The sequence below is a fragment of the Chiloscyllium plagiosum genome, unplaced genomic scaffold (assembly GCF_037043375.1).
Source record: "Chiloscyllium plagiosum isolate Xiang-an unplaced genomic scaffold, Cpla_swu_hap1 HiC_scaffold_13, whole genome shotgun sequence".
NCBI lineage: Eukaryota > Metazoa > Chordata > Chondrichthyes > Orectolobiformes > Hemiscylliidae > Chiloscyllium > Chiloscyllium plagiosum.
The window spans coordinates 90,973,342-91,000,086 of NW_028270151.1; the positions used below are offsets into that span (position 1 = coordinate 90,973,342).

The 26,745-nt window shown below is 45.8% G+C and overlaps 1 protein-coding gene across 8 annotated transcripts in view; it reads right to left on the bottom strand.

Annotated features, from left to right (window-relative positions):
• The window catches only part of cep63 (centrosomal protein 63), a 112,783-nt gene extending 87,066 nt beyond the window's left edge, over positions 1-25,717 (bottom strand). For 4 of the 8 annotated variants that reach the window (XM_087993910.1, XM_043701675.2, XM_043701678.2 and 1 more), the window contains exon 1: positions 25,496-25,716. The gene's annotated coding sequence lies outside the window, so the exon portion shown is untranslated. Of the gene's footprint in view, positions 1-25,495 lie in introns of all 8 variants that reach the window. The other 4 variants (XM_043701679.2, XM_043701674.2, XM_087993909.1 and 1 more) reach the window with 3 other exon arrangements.
• Positions 25,718-26,745: the final 1,028 nt, after the last annotated feature.

Consider the following 26,745-nt stretch of genomic DNA (forward strand, 5'->3'; position numbering starts at 1 on the left):
GCAAGAGTGGTCAATGATCCCTTTAAGCTGTGCAGTCGCACAGCCACTAGCGGGGTTTGCACACACCAAATAACATTAACATCCAGTTCAGATGATTGCTATCGTACATGGACCACAGCAGACGAAACATTAGTAAGAATTTAAGTAGAAGTTGACATCAGTAGTTGAAGTTAATTTGGATCAACCATCAACATCCTGAGGGTTACTGTTAATCAGAAAGTCAACTGGACTCACCACATTAACAGTGGCTACAACAGCAGGTCAGAGATTGGGAATACTGCAGTGAGTAACTCACCTCCTGACTCCCCAAAGCCTGTCCACAAGCCAGGAGTGTGATGGAACACTCCCCACTTGCCTCGATGAGTGCTGCCCCAACTACACTCAAGAAGTTTGGCGTCATCCAGAACAAAGCAGCACATTTGATTGGCACACATTCATAAGCACCTACTCCCTCCATCACCATTGTTCAGTAGCAACAGTGTGCACGATCTACAAGATACTCATCAGAAATTTACCAAAGATCTTCAGATAACACCTCCCAAACCCACATCCATTTCCACCCAGAAGGACAAGGGGCAGCAAATACATAGGATACCGGTACAAACTTCAAGTTCCCCACCAAACCAATCGCCATCTTGATTTGGAAATCTATCAGGCAAAAGTGAGGACTGCAGATGCTGGAGATTAGACTTGAGTGTGGGGTACTGGAAAAGCACAGCGGATTGAGGCTGTGAGCCGAGGGGGTGGGTAGGTAGCTGAGAGTGCGATAGGCGGATGGAGGTGGGGGCAAGGTGATAAGTCGGAGAGGAGGGTGGAGCAGATAGGTGGGAAGGAAGATGGACAGGTGGGACAGGTCATGAGGGTGGTGCCGAGTTGGAAGGTTAGAACTGGGATAAGGTGGGGGGAGGGAAAATGAGGAAACTGGTGAAATACACATTGATGTCGTGCAATTGGAGGGTCCCGGAGGTGAAGGTGAGGTGCTCATTCCTTTACGGTCACTTGGGTGAAAATCCTGAAATTCCTTCCCTAATAGTATTGCAGGGCAACCCACAGCAAGTATGGCCTGCAACAGTTCAAGAAGGCAGCTCATCACCACCTTCTCAATGGCAACTAGGGATGGGCAATAAATGCTAACACAGCCAGCAATGCCCATATCCCAAGAATGAATGAACAAAATTGATTTCGTGGTCCTTAGTCTTGCAGAGTGGTTGAGATTCTATTCTTTTGATAACTTTTTGATTGTGATTGAATTCCAGTATTCAGGGAGAGAGAGCCCTTTGTTGTCCTGTTTCATCTTCCATTACTTGCAGCACATGGGTGACTGGGGCATGCCAATAGTTGAATTTAGGCTGGTAACCACAAGAACATTTAATCCTACTAGGCCACTCCAGCAGAACTGAAACCTTTTTTTAAAAAAATACTCTTTCAAAGGAGAAAACACAAAAAGTGCCTGCAATCTGGAATGTAATCTGGTGCTGTGCTGTTGAGCAGGGGACAGTCATCTGACCTTGGTTCTCTTTGCAGTATCCAGTCTTCCCCTTTTTAAGTGCCATTCTTTGATGCTACCTCACAACCGTAGGTGTTAATTTCTATGGGACTCTCCCTGCAAGCAGCCACTTAATTGACATCCTCAAGATATCAGTTGTGTGAACATTCTCTGATCAGCCTCTAATGCACTTATGTTCTTTCTAAATAAAGAGACCAAAATTGTAGGGTACTCTAGATCTGATCTCACTGATTCCTTATGCAGCTGCAGTAAAAAATCTTTATATGTACGTTCTGACTTCCTTAAAACAAACAACAATGATCCAAATGCCAAGAGAACAAAGAGAACAGTACAACACAGGATAGGTCTTTAGGCCTAAGATTGCATTGGCACATGATCTTCTAAACCTCCTTTCAGGAGAAAGTGAGGTCTGCAGATGCTGGAGATCAGAGCTGAAAATGTGTTGCTGGAAAAGCGCAGGTCAGGCAGCATCCAGGGAACAGGAGAATCGACGTTTCGGGCATAAGCCTGAAGAAGGACTTATGCCCGAAACGTCGATTCTCCTGTTCCCTGGATGCTGCCTGACCTGCTGCGCTTTTCCAGCAACACATTTTCAGCTCTAAACCTCCTTTTACCTCTACATGATTCAAATCTCTCTATTCCCTGCCTATTCACATATCTGCCAAGATGCCTCCTAAATATTGCTATTGTATCTGCCTCCACCACCTCCTCTGACAGCACATTCCAGGCACTTACCACCCTCTGTGTAAGAAACTTACTTCTCACATCTCCTTTAAACTTACCCCCTTTTACACTCAACCTCTGCTCCCTAGTAATTTGCTTTTCAACACTGAGAAAAGGACTCTTAGACTATCCATGCAACACATCCTCTCAAAATTGCGTAAACTGCTATCAGGTTGGCCCCCAATCCTTGATGTTCAAGTGAAAACAAATCAACTTTGTCCAATTCCTCCTCATGCCCTCCCAACCAGGCAACATCCTGGTAAAAGTTTTCTGTACCCACTCCAAACCGTCCACATCTTTCAGTTAGTGTAGCGACCAGAATTGTACACAATATTCTGAATGTGGCTTCAGTAAATTTCTATACAGCTGCAGCATGTTATGCCAATTTTTATACTCAATGCCTTGGTGAAGGTAAGCATGCATATAGCTTTATGACCACTTTATTCACTCATGTTAACTGTGGATCTGTACGCCTAGATTCCTCGGCATGCTGATGCCAGTAAGGGTTCTGTCATTTACTGTATACTTCTCTCATGCATCATCTCGCAACTGTCCATACAGGGCGGCACGGTGGCACAGTGGTTAGCACTGCTGCCTCACAGCGCCAGAGACCCGGGTTCAATTCCCGCCACACGTTCTCCCTGTGTCTGCGTGGGTTTCCTCCGGGTGCTCCGGTTTCCTCCCACAGTCCAAAAATGTGCAGGTTAGGTGTATTGGCCAAGTTAAATTGCCTGTACTGTTAGGTTGAAGGGGTAAATGTAGGGGAATGGGTCTGGGTGGGTTGCGCTTCGGCGGGTCGGTGTGGATTTGTTGGGCCGAAGGGCCTGTTTCCACACTGTAAGTAATCTAATCTAATCTAATCTAAACTCCATCTGCCATAATGCTGACCAGTCTCTAACCTATCCATTCACTGTTGTATCGTCTGGTAATCCTCCTCCCTATGTGTGAGCTCCAATCTTTCTGTCAACTGCAAACTTATTGATCAAACCTATGTTCTCAATTTACATATATTTCAAACAACAGGGGTCCCAGCACTGATCCCTAAGGAACATCACTGGTCGCAGATTATCAATCTGGAAAACACCCTTTCATCATTATTTTCTCTTCTATGACTGAGCCAGTTCTGAATCCATCTTACCAGCTCACCCCAGATCTCATGTTACTTCATCTTCTGCATCAGCCTGCTCGGCGGATCCTCACCAAAGGCTTTGCTAAAGTCTAAACAGATAACACCCACCAGCTAAACCTCATTCTCACTTCCTCAAAAAACTCAACTTTGTGAGACACAATCTACCCAAGACAAAGACATGGGGATGAACATTAAGGCTGTATTTTTCAAAATATGTATAAATCTTAAGAATCTTCTCCAATAATTTCCCTACTGCTGATGTAAGGCTCACCAGCACATAATTTCCTGGATTATTCTTGTTGTTCCTCTTAAACAAAGGAACAATATTGGCTATCCTCCAGTCTCTGGCACCTCTTCTTTGCCTAAAGAGGATACAAAGAGTTTGTACAAGACCCAACAATTTCCTTACAAGCCTCACTCAACATTCTGGGATAGATCCCATCAGGTCCTGGGGACTTCTCAATCTTCATTCTTTTCAAAACATTCAACACATCCTCCTTTTTTATAATGACATGCCCTAGAATATCAATATACCCATCCTGAGACACCATTCACCATGTCCTTTTCCTTTGCGAATACTGACGCAAAATATTCCTCTGGCTCCATGCACACATTCCCTCCTTTGTCCTCCAGTGGACCTACCTTTCCTTAGCTACCCTCCTTATATATGTATAAAATGTCTTGGGATTTTCCTTAATCCTGTTTGCCAAAGACATTCCATGACCCCTTTTAACCCTTCTAATTCTGTTTGTGAGTTCCTTTCTGTTATCCTTGTATTCTTCAAGAACTGTCTTCAATTTCCTCAATTATATGCCTTTTTCCTTTTCAACATCTCTTCCCCTCCAAGGTTCCTGCATCTTGTCATCCTCCTGCTTTATTTTCACAGGAACATGTTCATCCTGAACTCTAGGTTGCTAAAGCGTGGTGCTGGAAAAAGCATAGGTCAGACAACATCCAAGGAGCAAGAGTGTTGACATTTCAGACAGGACTCTTCTTCAGGACTGGGAAGGGGGAAGAACACAGAGATAAATAAGGGTGGGGGGAGGGGAGATGGGGCTGGGGCAAGGTAGGTGGGCAAAGGTAAGAGGTGATGGTGACAGGTCAGTGCAAAGTGTGGAGCGGAGCAGATAGATGGGTAGGTAGATCAGGTCAAGAGGGCAGATCTGAGATGGGCTGGGGGAAACCCACTCACCCTCCCTCCATTTATCTCTCAGCCCCTTCCCCATCTCAGTTCTGAAGAAGAGTCCTGCCTGAAACATCAACTCTCTTGATCCTCAGATGCTGCCTGACCTGTTGTGCTTCTTCTAGCACTGCGTTTTATCAACTCTGACTCTCCAGCATCTGCAGTTCTCATTTTCTCCTACTTGGTCCTGAATTCTAATCAACTGACTTCAAAAGACATCGAGATGCCAGATGTGGATTTAACCTCAAACAGCTGGCCCCAATCTACGTTCCCCAGTTCCTGCCTAATGTTGTGGTACTTATCCTTCCAGTAGAAAGTGAGGACTGCAGATGCTGGAGATCAGAGTCAAGAGTATAGTGCTGGAAAAGCACAGCCAGTCAGGCACCATCCGAGGAGCAGGAGAATCGGGCATTAGCCCTTCATCAGGAATGAGGCTTGTGGGCCGGGAGGCCGAGAGATAAATGGGAGAGGAGTGAGGCCAGGGGGAAGGTAACTGAGAATGTAATAGTAGGTGAAGGTGAGTGAGAAGATGATAGGCCAGAGAGGAGGGTGGAGCGGATAGATGGGAAAGGTAATGGACAGGTCAGGAGGGCGGTGCCAAGGTGGAGGCTTGGGACTGGGATAATATGGTGGAAGAGGAAATGAAGAAACTGTTGAAATCCACATTGATCACATATGGTTGCAGGGTCCCAAGACGGAATATGAGGCATTCTTCTTCCTGGCTTCGGGTGGTAAGAGTTTGGCAATGGAGGAGGTCCAGGACCTGAATGTCCTTGACGGAGTAGGAGAGGGAGCTGAACTGTTCAGACATGAGGCAGTGGGGTTGGTGGGTGCGGGTGTCCCAGATGTTCTCTGAAACAATCCGCAAGGAGGCATCCTGTCTTCCCGATGTACAGGAGACCATATCAGGTGCAACGGATACAGTAGATGGCATTGATGGAGGTATGGGTAAATTTCTGTCAGCTGTGGAAGGATCCTTTGGGATACTTATCCTTCCCTCAATTTACTGCTTTTATCCAATGACTACTTCTATCTTTATCCATAACTACCTTAAAACTTATAGAATTATGATTACTATTCCCAAAACATTCCCCCCACTGAAGGTTTGATAGCCTGGTCGGGCTCATTCCCCAATACTAGATCTAGTATGAGCCCTTCACTAGTTGGACTCTTTACATACACTTCAAAAAAGCATACTGAATGCACATAACAAATTTTCCCCCATTAAAGCTCTCACACGAAGTGAGTCCCAGTCAATATTGGAGAAACTAAAATCATGCACAACATTTTACATTTTCCCATAATCTGTTGGCTATCTGTTCCGCCATCACCTACTGGCTGTTGGGAACCCTGTAGTACAATCCCAAAGTGATTGTAGCCTTTCTACTCCTGAGCTTAACCCATATTGCCTCCTTGGATAAGCCCTCCAAGGTTTCATCCCTCAGTACAGTTCTGCTATCCTCCGTTACCAGTAACACAACTAACCACCTCTTTTACTCTGTATCTTTCCTGAAACATTAAAATCCCAGAACATTAATGTGCCAGTCCTATCCCTCTCTCCATCAAGTCTCTATAGTAGTTACAACATTCTAGCCGAATGTATGAATCCAAGTTCACCTGTTTTACCTGTCATATTCTTCACATTAAAACAAATATACCACAGCGAACAGTTCTGCTTTGTTTGAACAAAAGAATAAAAAGGAAGTGCAGCACAGGACAGGCCTTTCAGCCCTTCAAGCCTGTGCCGATCATCATGTCCTAACAAACTAAAAAAAAAAGCTTCTGCCCTTACTCGGTCCGTATTCCTCTGTTCCCTCCCTATTCATGCAGCCATCCAGATGTCTCTGAAATGCTGCCAACGTTCCTGTTTCCACCACATCTTCTCGTGGTGCATTCTAGGCATGAAAAACCTCCCTCAAACATCTCCCTTAAACTTTCCCCTCTTACTTTGAACTTGTGCTCCCTTGTAATTGAAACCTCAACCCTGGGGGAGAAAAAGTCTCTAACTAACCACCCTTTCTACGCCTCTCATAATTTTGTCTCCTCTCAGCTGCTCTCTTTCCAGTGAAAATAATCCTAGTCGTTTTAATTTTTCCTCATAGCCAATGCCCTCGAGACCAGGCAACACCCTGGTGAATACTCTCTGCACTCTCTCCAAAGCTTCCATGCCCTTCGGGTAATGTGGCAACCAAAACTGCACACACAGAACACAGAAAATTAAAGCACAGTACAGGTCCTTCAGTCCATAATGTTCCGCTGACCCACAGAACCAATCTGAAGCCTATCTATCCTACATTGTTCCATTTTCACCCATATGTTTATCCAATGACCATTTTAACATCCTTAAAGTTGACAAGTCTACTACAGTTGCAGGAATTGCATTCCATGCCTCTACTACTCTCTGAGTAAAGTGACTACCACTGACACCTGTCTTGTATCTATCACCCCTCAATTTAAAACTATGTCCCCTCGTACTAGCCATCACCATCCGAGGAAAAAGGCTCTCCCTGTCCACCCTATCTAACCCTCTGTTTACCTTGTATGTCTCAATTAAGTCACCTCTCAACCTTCTTCTCTCAAACAAAAACAGCCTCAAATTCCTCAGCCTCAGGCAACATCTTCTCTGAACCCTCTCCAAAGCTTTCATATCCTTTCTATATTGCGGTGACCAGAACTATACGCAATACTCCAAGCGCAGCCACACCAGAGTTTTGCACAGATGCAGCATGACCTCGTGGCTCTGAAACTCAATCCCTCCACTAACAAAAGCTAACACATTGCATGCCTTCTTAACAACTCTATCAACCTGGGTGGCAACTTTCAGAAATCTATGTACATGTGCACCGAGATCTCTCTACTCACGTACGTGACCAACAATCTTACCATCTGCATTCCTGTTAATTGTTCCAAAGTGAATCACCTCACATTTTTCCGCATTAAACTCCATTTTCGACCTCTCAGTTCAGCTCTGCAGCTTATCCATGTCCCTCTGTAATCTGCAACATTCCTCAGCATTATCCACAACTCCACCGACCTTAGTGTCACGTGCAAATTTACTAACCTCATCCTTCTCTGCCCTGACCTAGGTCATTTAAAAAAATGACAAATAGCAGTGGACCCAAAACAGATCCTTGCGGTACCCCACTAGTAACTGAACCCCAGGATGAATATTTCCCACCAGCCATCACCCTCTGTCTTCTTTCAGCTCGCCAATTTCTGATCCAAACCGTAAATCACCCTCAATTCCATGCCTCCATCTTTTGTGCAATAGCCTACTATGGGGAACCTTATCAAATGCCTTACTGAAATCCATATACAACATATCAACCGCTTTACCCTCATCCACCTGTTTGGTCATCATCTCAATAAGATTTGTGAGGCATGACATACCCTTCACAAAATTATGTTGACTATCCCTAATCAACTTATTCCTCTCTAGATGATTATAAATCCTATCTCTCATAACTTTTTCCAACACTTTACCCACAACCAAAGTAAGATTCACTGGTCTATAATTACCAGGGTTGTCGCTATGCCCCTTCTTGAACAATAGACAATAGACAATAGACGCAGGAGTAGGCCATTCAGCCCTTCGAGCCTGCACTGCCATTCAATATAATCATGGCTGATCATTCCTAATCAGTATCCTGTTCCTGCCTTATCTCCATAACCCTTAATTCCACTATCTTTGAGAGCTCTATCCAACTCTTTCTTAAATGAATCCAGAGAGTGGGCCACCACTCTCTGGGTGAAGAAGTTTCTCCTGAGCTCTGTCCTAAATGGTCTACCTCATATTTTTAAGCTGTGTCTTCTGGTTCGGCACTCACCCATCAGTGGAAATATGTTTCCTACTGCCAGAATGTCCAATCCTTTCATAATCTTATACATCTCAATCAGATCCCCTCTCAGTCTTCGAAATCCAAGGGTATACAAGCCCAGTCGCTTACAAGGGGACAACATTTGCTATTCTCCAGTCTTCTGGCACTATTCCTATAGACAAAGATGACACAAAGATCAAAGCCAAAGGCTCTGCAATCTCTCCCTAGGATAAATCCCATCCAGTGCAGGGAAATTATCTATTTTTACACTTACCAGAACTGTTAACACTTCCTTCTTGTGAATCTCAATCCCGTCTAGTCTAGTAGCCTGTATCTCAGCATTCTCCTCGACAACATTGTCTTTTTCCAGTGTGAATACTGATGAAAAATATTCATTTAGCACTTCCCCTATCTCCTCTGACTCCATGCACAATTTCCCACTACTATCCTTGATTGGTCCTAATCTTTTTCTAGTCATTATTTTATTCCTGATGACATACCTATCGGAAGCTTTGGGGTTTTCCTTGATCCTATCTGCCAACGTCCCCTCCTGACTCCTCTTAACTTTTTTTTAAGATCTTTCCATTTAACTTGTAACTCTCAAGCGTCCTGAACCTTCAAGTGTCACCTTAACATATGCTTTCTTCTTCCTTTTGACAAGAGATTCAACTTCTTTTAGTAAACCACAGCTCCCTCACTCGACCACCTTCTCTTGCCCTGACAGGTATGTACTTATCAAGGACACGCAGTAGCTGTTCCATGAATAAGCTCCATATTTCAATTGTGCCCATCCCTTGCAGTTTCCTTCCCCTCCTATGCATGCTACATCTTGCATGATCGCATCACAATTGCCTTTCCCCCAGCAATAATGCTTGCCATGCGGTATATACCTATCCCTTTCCATCGCTAAAATAAACATAACCAAATTGTGGTCACTATCAAAGTGCTCATCTACCTCCAAACCTAATATCTGGCTGGGTTCATTACCCCCTACCAAATCCAATGTGGCCTCGCCCCTTGTTGGCCTGTCTACATACTGTGTCAGGAAACCCTCCTGCACACACTCGATAAAAACTGACCCAACTGAAGTACTCAAACTATAATATTTCCAGTCAATGTTTGTAAAGTTAAAGACCCCATAACAATTACCCTGTTACTCTCGCTTCTATCCAGAATCAACTTTGCTATCCTTTCCTCTACACTTCTGGAACTATTCGGAGACCGGTAGAAAACTCCCAACAGTGTGACCTCTCCTTTCCTATTTCTAACCTCAGCCCATACTACCTTAGTAGTCAAGTCCTCAAACCATTCTTTATGCCACCTGCTCCTACTGAAACATCTAAATCCCGGAACCTGCAATAACCACTCCTGTCCCTGCTCTATCCATTACTCTGAAATGGTCACAATATTGAAGTCCCATGTACCAACCCATACCTGAAGTTCATCCACCCTATTCCGGATGCCCCTGGTGTTGAAGTAGACACACTTCAGACTAACTTCCTGCTTGCCAGTGAACTCTTGCGACCTTGAAACCTCATTTCTGACCTCACTGCTCTCCTGTATACGGGAACTACAATTTAGGTTCCCATCCCCCGGCTGAATTAGTTAAACCCACTCGAAGAACATTAGCAATATCCCTCCCACACCCCCAACCCTTGCACATTGGTACCCCTCTGGTTTAGGTATAGACCATCCTGTTTGTTAGAGGTTCCACCTACCCCAGAATGAGCCCCAATTATACAGGTATCCGAATCCCTCCCTCCTGCACCATCCATGTAGCCACGTGTTCAAATCCTCTCTCCCTTTTTTCGCCTCACTAACACATGGCATGGGCAACAAACCAGAGATAACAACTCTGTTTGTTTGAGCTCCAAGTTTCCATCCCAGCCCCCTGAATTTCTGCCTTACATCCCCATCCCTTTTCCTACCTATGTCATTGGTGCCTATGTGGACCATGACTTGGGGCCGCTCCACCTCTTCCTCAAGGATCCTGAAAACAGAGACATCACGATCCCTGGCACCTGGGTGGTAACACACTAACCGTGAGTCTCTCCCATTAGCACAGAACCTCCTATCTGTCCCCCTAACCATGGGGTCCCCAATGACTAACGCTCTGCTCCTCTCTCCCTTCCCTTCTGAGTAACAAGGACAGAGACCTGCACCCCATGGCTTACCCCTGGTAAGTAGTCTCCCCCAATAGTATCTGAAACAGTATACTTGTTATTGAGGGGAACTGCAACAGGGGTTCCCTGCACTGCCTGCCGGTTCCCTTTCTGTTCCCTGACTGTAACCCATCTGCTTCTTTCTTGCACCTGAGGTGTGACTACCTCCCTGTAACTCCTCTCAATAACCGCCTCTGCCTCCCGAATGATCCAAAGTTCATCCAGCTTCAGCTCCTGTTCTCTAATGTGGTTTTCAAGGAGCTGGAGTTGGGTGCATTTCCTACAGATGAAGTCAGCAGGGACACCAATGGTGACCCTTATCTCCCACATTCTGCAGGAGGAACATTCAACTGCCCTAACTGCCATTCCCACTGTTCGAAATTCCCAAAGAGACTGTCGACAAATAAAGAATAAAAAAAAGTTACCTTACCAATCCAGCGCACAGAACCTTTTGTTTTGGTTAGAGGAGGAGGATGTTTGGGAAACACTACCTAAGTAGTGTTTCAGGACACACAACCATCCGAGTAGATTACTTCACTTACTCAGCAGTCTAGTGTCTGCTCTGCCTATTCATAAGGTAAGTGTTTAAATCAGTGACTCACCTTCCCGTCAGCCCAATGGTTGGCACTCCCACTCTTCCTGCTGCTGAAAATCAATGTTCCTCACAATACTCCAAATGCGGCTACCAAGGGTTTTATATAGCTGCAACGTGGTTTGCTAACCCATGTACTCCATGCCCCAGCTAATGAAGGCATATGTGCCATGTGCTTTCTTAATCACCTTAACCATCTGTGTTGCCATTTTTAGGGAACTGTGGACCTGCATGCCCAGATCCATCAGTATGTTAATGCTCCTAAAGGTTTGTTCTTTCTTAGTCTTACTGACCTTAGCCTCTACCTCCTCCCCAGTCATTTTACTTGCTGATCTACTGCTCTGATTCCTGGTCCCCTGCCACACAGGTTTAAATCTTCATGAGTGGTACTAGTGCCTTCCTCATTACATCCTACATATTAACCTTTTGTGATTCATGCAGTAAAATACCTGTGTTACTCTGTACTGCCCTGCTTCCACGCTTGTAGGGATTCTAATCCTAAAACAAATTCTGCAATTTCTACCTATTTAAGTAATGTGCTGTTTTTCTATTTTCCCGCTAAAGTGAACAGATTACATTTTTCCACATTATACTCAATCTGCCAAGTTTTTACCCATTTAACTGCGCTTAACCTTTTGTCGCTTTTTTACAACTTATTTCCTATCTCTCTCTTTGCACCTCCAGCAAATTTAGAAACCACGCCTTCAATCACTTCATCCAAAGACACCGAGATAAATTACAATATGGTGGAACCTCGAATATCAATTACCGAAAAATCGGATTATCCAAAGGAGATCTCAAGATCCAAACAGAAACATTACATCAAAGACATGTTTCAAACACTGATCGCGTCTTTTGTTTACAGTGATTAAAAGTGCACTTAATGCTGCCGAGACAGCCCTGAACTGATGGGAGCGCAGGCACTGTCTCTAAATGACTGACCTCCCACCTCTCCTCCCTCTCCCCAAATACTTTCCCTGGAGTTCTACACAGGCATGTACCCTAATAATCTCTCTAACATTGTCCTGTACAGGGCAAAGGTGGAACCAGTCAAAACGTTGCAGTAAAAGGTTCTGTTTGTGTGTGTGTGTGTGCGCGCGCACGTGCATTTAGAGACTCACCCCTCAAAAGGCAGTAGCAATAGCAGCAGCAGTCTTGTTGTTGGGTGTCCAGTCCGGCTGCCCCACAGAGGGGAACGGGGATGGACAGGAGGGGGTGCACAGGGGTAGGGGTGGGACAGTCTTGGACAGGGTTGAGGGGCAGGCAGGGAGCTGTGTTGGATGGGGGTGGGCAGGGGGACAGTGTTTGATCGAGTGGGGCACGGGGTGGGAGCAGTGTTAGATGAGGTTGGGGGCTGGCGAGGGCAGTATTGGATGGGGTTGGGGGTGTGGGAGTGGCAGATGGGGGCAGGCAGGGTCAGTGTTGGACGGTGTTGGGGGGGGGGGGGGGGGGGGGGGGAGGGTGTGGGAGCTCACGCGCGGTGTGCTGCTGCCTAGTCTGAACCGGGAGCACACTTCACAGAAAACTCTGAACCCCAGAATTGAATCGATTAACCGAATAACCAATTATCCAAATGAAATAGTGCCCACCCATCTCGTTCGGATAATCGCAGTTCCTCTGTAGTTGAAGTTGTAACCACTACCATCAAGAAGGACAAGGACAGCAGGTAGAGATCCATAGAGTCATAGAGCATGGAAACACACTCTTCAGCCAATGCTAAACACAATCCCAGACTAAACTCGTCCCATCTGCCTACGTTAGCCCCATATTCCTCCAAACATTTCTTATTCATAGATTTAGATAAGTGTATTTTAAACTAAGATACATGGGAGCATTACCACCCGCACACTTTTCCTCCATGTTACAGTCCATCTTCACTAGGAAACATATTTCCGTTCCTTCACTGTCACTGTGTCAAATCCTGGAACCTCCTCCATAACATTACTGTGGGTGAAAAAACACTTACAAGGACGACACAGATTCAGGAAGGTGGTTCGCCACCACTTTCTCAAGGGCAATTAGAGAGGAGCACCAAATGCTGGCTTTATCAATGACACTGACTCTACAATAGGAAACTTTTAAAAACTAATCACCATGTTCTGATTCACTTACTACTTTTTTATTCTTTTCGACTTGGGTAACATCTTGCACAAAGGGTGTTGGGACCATCATAGTCAGGCTGGATTCTTCATTTAATCTTTAACTGCTACTCAACCTAGAATCCCGACACTGTGGAAACAGGCCATTTGGCCCAACAAATCCATACCCACACACCGAAGAGTATCCCACCCATTCCCATTCCTCTACCCTATTACCCTACATTTCCCTTGACTAATGCACCTAACCTACACATCCCTGAACACAATGGGTAATTTAGCATGCCCAATTCATCTAACCTGCACATCTTTGGACTGTGGGAAGAAACGCACGCAGACACAGAGCGAATGAGCAAACTACACACAGACAGTCATCCGAGGCGGGAATCAAACCTGGGTCCCTAGTGCTGTGAGGCAGCAGTATTAACCACTGAGCCACCATGCTGTCTGCTGTACCTGGAGTTAGTATGACAGGGCTCTTTTATAAATACACAAAAAAATGACATAACATTTTTCCACATCCATTCAAACGCCTCAACGTCAGATCCAGCACATGTGTATACGACTGGCATTTTCCAGTGACTATTGCCTCTCACCATGCCACTAAACAACTGGACAATTATGAAATGCCGTACTTTCATCACTTTGGCATAATCAATACATCGTGTTATACGGTGCTGAATATTAACCGCACTTTAAAATGCACACAAGAAAGATGCTCAATTAAGTTAAATGTAGACCCAGGAAAGATGCAGATGTTTTGCATCACAACTGGTGTGTGTAAATTTCTGTCGTTTCTTTACCTCAATACCTACTGACGAGGTTATTCATTCAACCATCCCACTGTGTACTCGATGAGATAAAGAACGAAACAAAGGGTAAAGCAGTATTGCACATAGAATGCAAGCACAGAGTAAAAAGAAAGAAAGGAAGCAAAGGAAAGTCACAAAAATAACGAAAAAAATCATTTGAGTTAAATGGTTCGAAAAGTGAAGTTATACATTCAGCTTAATGGTCACAATCAGCTTTGTTTGAATTTCATCGACATCATACTACCTCATGCCTTCAGTATACTGTACTGAAGTCAGAAGGAAATTCAAACGGTATTTTGTAATTTAAAAATACTAGAGCTCTCCAGATTGGTGCAGAATTCCATGGAATAGGAGGAGTCACAATCTACAGAATTCTTCAGAGACTGAGGTTGGTGGAGTGCCAGGGGAAGCAAAAAGAATGAACCTAACTCAGCCTGTTACCCCTTATTCTAGTCCTTCACAGCCAGCAGTTTGCTCCCAATTCTCAACATGGCATAATTCTCCAATCATTGGGTGCAGTTTACCCAGCCCCTCACTACCCCAATTTCAAAAGGCAGTTCAATCAATCCCTCACATCCCCTGATCCCAAGCTGCAGGTTAACCTTCTCCCTCTGTTAGTCCCCGTTGATCCCTGCCTGCAGCTTAATCAGCCCCTCATTCTGGCCCAGGAGGCACCCACCCACTCCCAGAGGCAGCATAATCACCCCTTCGTTCTCAGATCAAGCTTATCATTGCGTCATTCCTCCAAATCTGGGGTACAGCCAAACGCCATGTAATTTCCCCAATCCTCGAGTACAGTTAATCACCTCCTCACTCCCCCAGATCGCAGGGTACAGCTAATAACTGGGGAGAAAGTGAGCACTGCAGAAGAGCTTATGCTCGAAATGTCGACTTTCCTGCTCCTCGGCCTGGCTGGCTGTGCTTTTCCAGCACCACACCTTTTGACTCTGCACTTAATTTCCCTACCCCCACATTTCTCTTGATCCCAGGATCCAACTAATCACCCCCGCGCTCCCCTGATCCCAGGGTACAGCTAATCACCCTCTCACTCCCCTGATCCCAGGATACACCTAATCACCCCCGCGCGCTCCCCTAATCCCAGGGTACACCTAATCACCCTCTCACTCCCCTGATCCTGGGATACACCTAATCACCCCTCATTCCCCTGATCCCAGGGTACAGCTAATCACCCCCTCACTCCCCTGATCCCAGGGTACAGCTAATCATACCCTCACTCCCCTGATCCCAGGGTACAGCTAATCACCCCCTCACTCCCCTGATCACAGGGTAAGCTAAACCCCCCCCTAACTCCCCTCATCCCAGGGTCCATCTAATCACCCCCTCACTCCCCTGATCCCAGGGTACACCTAATCACCCCCTCACTCCCCTCATCCCAGGGTCCATCTAATCACCCCGTCAACCTCCTGATCCCAGGGTACACCTAATCACCCCCTCACTCCCCGATCCACCTAATTACCCCTCACTTCCCTTATCCCGGAGTACACCTAATCACCCCCTCACTCCCCTGATCCCAGGATACAGCTAATCACTCCCTCACTCCCCTGATCCCAGGGTACAGCTAATCACCCCCTCACTCCCCTCATCCCAGGGTCCATCTAATCACCCAGTCAATCCCCTGATCCCAGGGTACACCTAATCACCCCCTCACTCCCCTGATCCCAGGATACAGCTAATCACCCCCTCACTCCCCGATCCATCTAATCACCCCTCACTCCCCTTATCCCGGAATACACCTAATCACCCCCTCAATCCCCTGATCCCAGGGTATACCTAATCACCCCCTCACTCCTCGATCCATCTAATCACCCCTCACTCCCCTTATCCCGGAGTACACCTAATCACCCTCTCACTCCCCTCATCCCAGGGTCCATTTAATCACCCCATCAATCCCCTGATCCCAGGATACAGCTAATCACTGTGGTGTAAAATTCCAAGCAGTGGAATGTGGTGAAACGGTTAAAAATTATGTCCCAATACATGTGTGAATCTAACCGGAATGGAGGTGTTGCTTAGTCCCGTGTGAATCTTCTTATCTGTATGTAACCAGAATGGAATGTGTTTTTTAGCCTTGCTCTGCTGTTCACATGAATGTTTATATCTGGAAAAGAGTATATCAGCTGGAAAAGTCTCCAGTTCGGTGAGTCTGCTCCGGGGTTACGTTTAACCGCCGAGCGTGGGTTGTTGGCAACCGCTCTACGAGAACTGACGGCTCCCAGTTTTGGTAACATGTAGAGTGAGTATAAGCCAGACCCGTTGTGGCGACGCTGCGGGGAATAAAATGCCCATATTCTAGCAGACTCGCCTCTTGGTCGTTTGTTCTGTGTCAGACTACTCTCCTACGAACCTGACCTTGAGAATTTTTTTTAAAACAATCACCCCCTCACTCCCCTTATCCCGGAGTACAGCTAATCATCCCCTCATTCCCCTGATCCCAGGGTACAGCTAATCACCCCCTCACTCCCCTGATCACAGGGTACAGCTAATCACCCCCTCACTCCCCTCATCCCAGGGTCTATCTAATCACCCCGTCAATCCCCTGATCCCAGGGTACACCTAATCACCCCCTCACTCTCCTCATCCCAGAGTCCATCTAATCACCCCGTCAATCCCCTGATCCCAGGGTACACCTAATCACCCCCTCACTCCCCTGATCCCAGGATACAGCTAATCACCCCCTCACTCCCCGATCCACCTAATCACCCCCTCACTCCCCTGATCCCAGGGTACAGCTAATCACCCCCTCACTCCCCTCATCCCAGGGTCCATCTAATCACCCTGTCAATCCCCTGATCCCAGGGTACACCTAATCACCCCCTCAATCCCCTGATCCCAGGGTATAGCTAATCACCCCCTCACTCCCCGATCCATCTAATCACCCCTCACTCCCCTTATCCCGGAGTACACCTAATCACCCTCTCACTCCCCTCATCCCAGGGTCCATCTAATCACCCCATCAATCCCCTGATCCCAGGGTACAGCTAATCACCCCCTCACTCCCCTGATCCCAGGATACAGCTAATCACCCCCTCACTCCTGATCCCAGGGTACAGCTAATCACCCCCTCACTCCCCTGATCCCAGGGTACAGCTAATCACCCCCTCACTCCTGATCCCAGGGTACAGCTAATCACCCCCACACTCCTGATCCCAGGGTACAGCTAATCACCCCCTCACTCTCCTGATCCCAGGGTACAGCTAATCACCCCCTCACTCCCCGATTCCAGGGTCCATCTCATCACCCCATCAATCCCCTGATCCCAGGTACACCTAATCACCCCCTCACTCCCCTCATCCCAGGATACAGCTAATCACCCCCTCACTCCCCTCATCCCAGGATACAGCTAATCACCCCCTCACTCCCCTCATCCCAGGGTACAGCTAATCACCCCCTCACTCCTGATCCCAGGATACAGCTAATCACCCCCCACTCCCCTGATCCCAGGGTACAGCTAATCACCCCCTCACTCCCCTGATCCCAGTGTACAGCTAATCACCCCCTCACTCCCCTGATCCCAGGGTACAGCTAATCACCCCCTCACTCCCCTGATCCCAGGGTACAGCTAATCACCCCCTCACTCTCCCTAATCCTGGGATGCAGATAACCACCTCTTCATTCCTCCTGATCCTGGGGTACAGCTAATCACTCCATTGCGACCTCATTAGAAATGTGCACATGACTCTAACATAACATTAAAGGGCTCATGGCATCGTCATTGTCCACACAAATCTTGACAGCTTGGTGGTCATGCTTTGCTGACATGTTGAGACTCAAACAACAATGCTGCCTTTGTAACCATTGAGATGCACAATCTTCCCTTAACTGTTCTACTTCTGCAGACGTTTGGATTCACACTGCATTTGGCACCTCTCCCTAACCTTGCTGTTATGGATGGTCATACCAGGAGAAATACGATCACTGAGACAGAAACTGCTGAAGAAACTCAGCAAATACTGCCAGATCTGATTAGTTGCTTTAGCAATTTCTGTTTCAGATTTCCAGCATTCCACATTTGTTTATTTTTCTTTAGAGACCACAAATACATTACTTAAAGAATTGTTGGAGTGAACACATTTTTCCATCATATCAAAATGGCCATCTATTCAGCCATCTGAATTTTAGGATAGTGTGACATAAGCAGCATTGGTGAAGTGTAGCATCAGTAAACCCCCAATAAAATGGCAGCCAATGTAGATATGGGGAAAAAACTCTCCCCTGGTTGATGTCACACTTAGCGTAAAGATTGTGGCTGCTGGCATTTAATCATTTGAACTCCAGAACATCTCTGCAGGAATTCCTCAGGGTAATATTCTTCACACAACCATCTTCAGCTGCTGCATCAATGACCTTCCACCCATCTTACAATCAGAAATACAATGTTTAGCACTATTCACTCAACTCCTCAATACTGAAGTACAGTCAATTCTGCTAGAACGTGTGTTTCTTCAAAGCGAAATGGTTTTAACGCAATTAAAGAATTTAGACCATTATTTGTAGAATGCAAACTTTCCTTACCTGTATTACCTATAGTGAGATTCTGGCCCCGTTAGTTTAGATTACGGCTATTGCGTGATTTTCGTATAACGCGAGATTGCACGAGAAAGGAACTACCACATTATATCAGAACCGACTACAATCTGTGTCCAAAATGTAGCTAGATCTGAACACCATTCAGGTTTATGTGACAAGTGACATGAATGCCACGCACACAAGTGCCAGACAATGGCCGGCTCTAACAATACAGAATCTAACCTTTGCTCCTTGACATTCAAAGACATATCCACCACCAATTCCCCACTACTAATATCCTGGAAGTTACCATTCACCATGACCTGAACTGGACTAATTATATAAATACTATGCCAACAACAGCAAGAGCTAGAGTTATGCAGCAAGCAACTGTATCCTGACTACCAAATACCTGCCCACTATCTACAAGGGACATGTCAGGAGTGTGATAGAATACTCCCCATTTGCCTGAATGAGTACAATTCCAATGATATAAGAAGCTTGATAGCATCCACAATACAATAGCCCCTTGATTGGCACCACATCCATAAACATCTATTCCCTCCACCATTGACACTCAGTAGCAACACTGTGCACCATCTTCAAAATGCACTGCAGAAATTTACCAAGGTTACGATACGAAGATTGGTGGAGTTGTGGATAGTGAGGAGGGCTCTTGTCGGCTGCAAAGGGACTTGGATTTGATGCAGAGCTGGGCTGAGGAGTGGCAGATAGAGGTAAAAACAATGACTGCAGATGCTGGAAACCAGATTCTGGATCAGTGGTGCTGGAAGAGCACAGCAATTCAGGTAGCATCCGAGGACAGGCAAAATCGACGTTTCGGGCAGAAGGGCTTTTGCCCGAAACGTCGATCTTGCCTGTCCTCGGATGCTGCCTGAATTGCTGTGCTCTTCCAGCACCACTGATCCAGAGTGGCAGATGGAGTTCAACCCTGCCAAGTGTGAGGTTGTCCATTTTGGAAAGACAAATAAGAATGCGGAATACAGGGTTAACGGTAGGGTTCTTAGTGAGGTGGAGGAACAGAGGGATCTTGGGGTCTATGTTCATAGGTCTTTGAAAGTTGCCACTCAGGTGGATAGAGCTTGTAAGAAGGCCTATGGTGTATTAGCGTTCATTAGCAGAGGGATTGAATTCAAGAGTAGTGAAGTGATGTTGCAACTCTACAGGACTTTGGTTAAGCCACATTTGGAGTACTGTGTGCAGTTCAGGTCACCTCACTTTAGGAAAGATGTGGAAGCTTTGGAGAGGGTGCAGAGAAGATTTACCAGGATGTTGCCTGGAATGGAGAATAGGTCGTACGAGGATAGGTTGAGAGTGCTAGGCCTTTTCTCGTTGGAACGGCGAAGGATGAGGGGTGACTTGATAGAAGTTTATAAGATGATCAGAGGAATAGATAGAGTAGACAGTCAGAAACTTTTTCCCCGGGTACAACAGAGTGTTACAAGGGGACATAAATTTAAGGTGAAGGGTGGAAGGTATAGGGGAGATGTCAGGGATGGGTTCTTTACCCAGAGAGTGGTGGGGGCATGGAATGCGCTGCCTGTGGGAGTGGTAGAGTCAGAATCTTTGGTGACCTTTAAGCGGCAATTGGATAGGTACATGGATGGGTGCTTAAGCTAGGACAAATGTTCGGCACAACATCGTGGGCCGAAGGGCCTGTTCTGTGCTGTATTGTTCTATTGTTCTATGTTACTTGGATAACACTTTCCAAACCCATGACCACTACCATCCAGAAGGACAATGGCAATGGAACACCACAACTTGTAGGATATTCACACAAATTGGCATAGGATGCCAGGATACATGTGGCAAATTTAGCTTGACAAGCTGCAACCGATGCTCGGACATTTTTTGTTGCTAATTTATTTCAATGAGTTGGATGATTGTATTGGATGCAAACCTGCCGATTAGTCAAATGTTGCTGACAAAACAAGTTGTGAGGTGGGACACAGAGTCTCCTGTGAGATACAGTTGAACTATTTTGCAAATGGTAGTACAATGTGAGATTATTCACTTTGGCAGGAAGAATGAAAAGACAGAATATTATTTAAATTGAGAGAGATTGCAAAATTCTGAGGTACAGAAGGATTTGGTGCCCTTGTACATAAGCCAAAACAACTTAGCATGCAATCAAAGAAAGTAATTAGGAAGGCATTGTATACTGGTTTTTATTATAATGGAACAGAGTATAAAAATTGAGATGCCTGTTTACAGGACATTGGCGAGACCACACTTAGAATACAGAGTACAATTTTGGTCTCCTTATAGGACGTGCCCTATACCTGCAGTGGAATTCAAAGAAGAATTGTAATTACTTAAAAATATTATGCCTTATGGAAGGTGTTGCGATGCCTTTTGATAGGTCTAATAAAGGAATGAACGGTATATCCTGCAGGAGTACTGAGGAATAAAGGGACCTTGATGTACAAGTACATAGATTCCTGAAGGTGTCAGCAGAGTGTAGACAGGGTGGTGAAAGCGGCATACGGGATTGCCTTTATTAGACAGGATGTAAAATATCAGGTCAAGGAAGCTTTTTTTTGTTCTAACATTGGTTAGACCACAGATGGAATACTGTGCACAATTTGGATTGCCATGCTATCGAAGGATGTGATTGCACCGGAGAGGGTCCAGAGGATGTTACCTGTGTTGGAAAGTCTCACTTATGAAGAGACTGGATAAACTAGGTTTGTTTTCCTTGAAGCAGAAAAGAGTTGGGGTGGACTGATTTAGCTTTACAAAATTATGACAGATGTACACATGAGAATCTTTTTCTTGTGGCAGACATGTCTAAGACATGGCATGGTGTAAGGTGAGGAGTAAATAATTTAGAGAAGATCTGGAGAAACCTTTTTGGAGAAATATGAAACATGCTACCCGAGAAGGTGGTGAAGGGAGTTAGTTGCATAATATTTAACATAATATTTAAGAAGCATCTAGATGAGCACTTAAAATGCCAGGGCGTAGAAGGATATAGACTAATTGCAATAAATGGGATTGATGTAGTTTGGTCAGTACAGACATGGTAGGCCAAATGGCCTGTTCCTATGGTGCATACTGTTTATTGTCCACAGGTACAGCCAGATGCATTGCCCATTTCCAGCACCTTCTAGTTTTCACTCCAAGGATGAATTGGGCCTATGTTTCATGTTTACAAGAATGAGATGTGACTAAAACTTATAGGATACAAGCCAGATTACAGCTTGAAGGAAAAATGTAATGGAATTGGACACAGTCCAAAGTAGGTTCACTAGGCTGATACTGGGTATGGGGGGATTGGTTTATAAGGAGAGGTGGAGCAGATTGGGCCTGTACTTTTTGGAATATAGAGGAATGAGAGGCAACAGTATTGAAATATTCAAGATTCCTGCAAACTTATATACAGGAACTTACTCAAACAGTGAAGCAGGCGAACAAGAAAGGGCATGAATTGACCTTAGAAAATAGGGTTAAAGAGAATTCCAAGGTATTCCACACTTACATTAAAAACAACAGCATAACAACAGAGAAGGTAAAACCACTCAAGAATAAAGGAGGGAACTTGTGCTTGAAGGCAGAGGACATGGACGAGATCCTAAATCATAGCATCCCCACAGTGGGGAAAAAGGCCATTTGGCTCAACAAGTCCGCACCAAACCTCCAAAGAGCATCCCATCCAGACCTTTCCCCCTACCCCTACCCTATCCCTGTAATCCTGCATTTCCCATGGCTAATGCACCTAACCTACACATCCCTGAACACTATGGGCAATTTAGCATGACTAATCCACCTAAATAAGTACTTTGTGTTGGCATTCACCCAGAAGGAGGATATGGAGGATAGTGAAGTTAGTATGCAGTATGCTATTGTAGTCAGGCAATTTGAGATCCAGAAAGAAGTGGTTAGAGACAGAAATGGTGTTGGGTGTCTTCAAGGCTATTAAGATGGATAAGTCCCCAGAACCTGCTGGGATCGATCCCAGGTTACTGAGAGAGGCAAAAGAGGAGATTTGTGGAACCTTGACCAAGATCTTTGTATCCTCACTAGCCACTGGAGAGGTCACAGAGGACTGGTAAAATTGATGTTGTTCCTCTGTTCAAGAAGGGAAATAGGGATAATTAAGGAAATCATAGACTGGTAAGTTTCATATTGGTGGTTGGGAAGCTATTGCAGAGAAATCTTAAGGATAGGATTTATGCTCATTTGGAAAAGCAGAAGCAGGCCATTCAGCCCATCAAGTCCACATCAACCCTCCGAAGAGCATTCCACTCAGACCCAGCCCTAACCCTATAACCATGCCTTTCCTGTGGTTAATCCACCTAATTTACAGATGCCTGGACACTGTGGGCAATTTATCATGGCCAATCCACCTAACCTGCACGTTGGACTGTGGGAAGAAACTGACGTGGACACGAGGAGAATGTGCATACTCCACACAGACAGTCGCCTAATGATGAAATCAAATCCTGGGGCCCTAGTGCTGTGAGGCAGCAGTGCAAACCACTCAAGCACCATATCATCTCCTACAGAAAGTGGAATCCAAAGCTCCTTCATGGGAGGTTCATCCAAAAAGATTACGATGCATGGGATGCAAGTGACTTGGCTGCTTGGATTCCGAATTGGCTTGCCCATACAAGGCAGAGGGTAGGATGTTTTTCAGGCTGGAGGTCTGTGATTATTGGTGGTTGGCAGGGATATTTGGAGTATTGTGCGAAATGTTGAGCCCCACTTCTCAGGAAGGTCTTACTGGGCCTGGAGTGTGTTCAGAGGAGTTTCGCGAGAATGGTCCCAGGAATGAAAAGTTTATAATATGAGGAATGTTTGAGGACTCTAGATTTATACTCAATGCAGTTTAGAAGGATGGGGGGGGGATTTAATTGAAACATACAGAATACTGAATGGCCTGGACAGAGTAGATGTTTCCATTGGTAGGAGAGATAAGGACACGAGGGCAGGGAAGACCTTTTAAAATGGAGAAAAGAGAAACTTCTTCAGCCAGAGTGGTGAAGCGGAAGAATTCATTGCCACAGAGGCTGTGGAGGCCAGGTCATTGAGTATATTTAAGACTGAGATACATAGGTTATTGAGTATCAAGGGAATCAAGGGTTAAAGGTAGAAAGCAGAATTGGGTTGAAAAACTTATCAGCAATGATTGAATGGTGGAGCAGACTCAATGGGCTGAATGGCCTAATTTCTGCTCCTATGTCTTATGGATCACTACCGGAACCTCTAATGTATAGATATATGACTAAGATGAAAATGTAAATGGGTGGGTTAATGAGTTTGTCGACAACACAGATTGGCAGAGATGTGAATAGTGTAGAAGGTTATCAAAGGTTACAGCCAGATGTAGATCAGTTGCGGATATGGGCAGAGAAACAGGAAGATGGAGTTTAGTGCGGTTAAGTGTGAGGTGCTGCACTTTGGGAAATCAAATGTTGAGGAAAAATATACAGTTAATGACAGGACCCTGAACAGCATTAATGTACAGAGGGATCTTGGGGTTCAAGTCCATAGCTCTCTGAAAGTGGCCATGCAAGTAAATAGGGTGGTAAAGACAGCATATAGCATTCTTGCCTTTATTGGTCAGGGAATTGAGTACAAGAGTCAGGATGTCATGTTGTAGCTTTATAAGATTTTGGTTAGACTACACTAACAGTATTGTGTTCAATTTTTGTTGCCACTTTACAGGAAGGTTGTGGAAGCTTTGGCGAGGACGCAGATTGTGGTTTACCAGGACACTGCCTGGATTACAGGGTATGCTTTATAAGGAGAGGCTAGAAAAACTTGGGTTGTTTTCTCCAGAGCGGCAGAGGCTGAAGGGAGACTTGATCAAAGTCTAGAAAAATAAGAGATGCATTGATAAGGTTGACGGTCAGAATAGTTTTTCCGCAGTGTCCCAGTATCTAATACTGGGGGCATGCATTTAAGGTGGGGGGGGGCAAGTTCAAAAGAGATGTGAGGGAAAAGTTATTCACACAGAGAGTGGCCAGAGTCTAGAACGTGTTGCCAGGAGTAGTGGTAGAGACAGTGAGGAAGAAAGTGGTGGAGAAAGTGAGGACTGCAGATGCTGGAGATCAGAGCTGAAAAATGTGTTGCTGGAAAAGCGCAGCACGTCAGGCAGCATCCAAGGAGCAGGAGAATTGACGTTTCAGGCATAAGCCCTTCTTCAGGAAACTTGAGGCATTTAAAGGACTTTTAGATAACCACACAAATATGCAAGGAATTGAGGGATATAAACAAAGAGCAGGCAGAAGGGCTTAGTGTAATTTGGCATCATGTTCGACACAATGTTCTAAGATTCTTAGGAGGCTTGACGGGTAGACATGAAGGGTTGGATGTGCAGAGGGCACTTAAGCCAGAGATGAGGAGCAACTTCTTCTCACAGAGGGTTGTCAACCTGTGGAATCCTTTACCTCACGGGGCTTTTGAAGCTGGGTGATTAAAAGGCAAAGACGGGCAGATTTTTAATCACACACCACCGGGTTATAGTCCAATAGGTTTAATTGGAAGCACACTAGCTTTCGGAGCGACGCTCCTTCATCAGGTGATTGTCGCTCCAAAAGCTAGTGTGCTTCCAATTAAACCTGTTGGACTATAACCTGGTGTTGTGTGATTTTTAACTTTGTACACCCCAGTCTAACACTGCCATCGCCAAATCAAGATTTTTAATCAGTAAGGAAATCAAGAGTTATAAAGTCAGGGAAGAAGAGTTAAGCATCTTTACTGAATGGTGCATGAGCTGAATGGCCTACTGATGGACCCATTTCCTCTGATTTAACGTTCTCGGTGGGTGCACGGTGTGCTACACCAGCAGTGAGGCTCACAACAACCAAACAACAGAAGCCAGCAACTGGACGCTGGAAGTACACAGCAGCCCAGGCAGCCCCTACAGAGTAAGGTCGGTGACTGATCGTTCACACGAACCGATAAACAGTGAACTTACCCAACAAGGAGCCAGCCAGCTCCACAGGTGACACAGCGAGGCCCGCACTCCCAGGGGGGGGCGACAAGGGGGACACACCCCAGCCGCCCCTGTACACCTCACCGCCAGGGAGCAGACTGCTACAGTCCCTCCCCAAGGACCTTATTGATACTCTCTCCCCTTTCACTGGGGTTACGGTGATTCCCCCTAGGAGTTACAGTTACAGTTACAGTTACGAATCCTTCACCTTCCCCCACCCCCTTGCTCTGGTTACCTCAAATTCGCCGCCACCGGCCAGGCCCCACACTTCACTGCGCCTGCGCTTATCCCTCCCCCCGCATGACCTGACGGGAGTTGTAGTCCTCGCGCCCCGGCGTTGCCACAGCATTGCAGGAGCAGAGACGCGCCCCATTCACCAACCAACCAACACACACACACACCTCTGCGCAGCCGCAGTGATGGCCGCCCGCCTGCAGGCCGCGCAGCCGCAGTGACGGCCCTCCTCCACAGCCCCTCAGGTGGCCGGTGTGGGGGAAGTGTCAGCCTTGCTCTGCAGTGGTCTCCAGATAGAGGGGTTGGAGCGTCAGCTCTAGGCGTGAAGGAAGGAGGACGTTGCAGTGCTTTAGAAAGGGGATCTGTCAGTGGGTTCAAGGACAGAGTCAATTTGGTTAGAGCTAAACAATTAAAACACGCGCAGTTACTTGATGTCGTGTGCAGGCCACCAACCTCGAAGAACAAATCTGCAGGGAAGTTACAGAAATAAACCATCATTGAAGAGTGTTTATAATCGACGACTTCAGTTTCTCAAATATAGACTGGGGGGGGGGGGTTGAATTGGTCGGCCACAGAGCGGTGGGATTATTTGGTGCGTGAGTCCCAGAGGTTTTGAATGTAGGTTTGCTCGCTGAGCTGGAAGGTTCATTTCCAGATGTTTTGTTACCCTACTAGGTAACATCTTCAGTGGACCACATGTGAAGCAATGATGAAAATTCCCACTTTATATTTATATGTTTGGGTTTCTTTGGGTTGGTGGTGTCATTTCCTGTGGTGCTGTTATTTCCTATGTTGAAGGCACTTCCTGTTCCTTTTCTCAGGGGTGGTAAAGGGGGTCTAACTCCATGTGTTTGTTGATAGAATTCCGGTTGGAATATCATGCTTCTAGCAATTCATGTGAGTGTCTTTGTTTGGCTTATCCTAGGATTGATGTAATGTCCCAGTCGAAGTGGTGTCCTTCCTCATCCGTATGCAAGGATACCAGTGAGAGGGGGTCA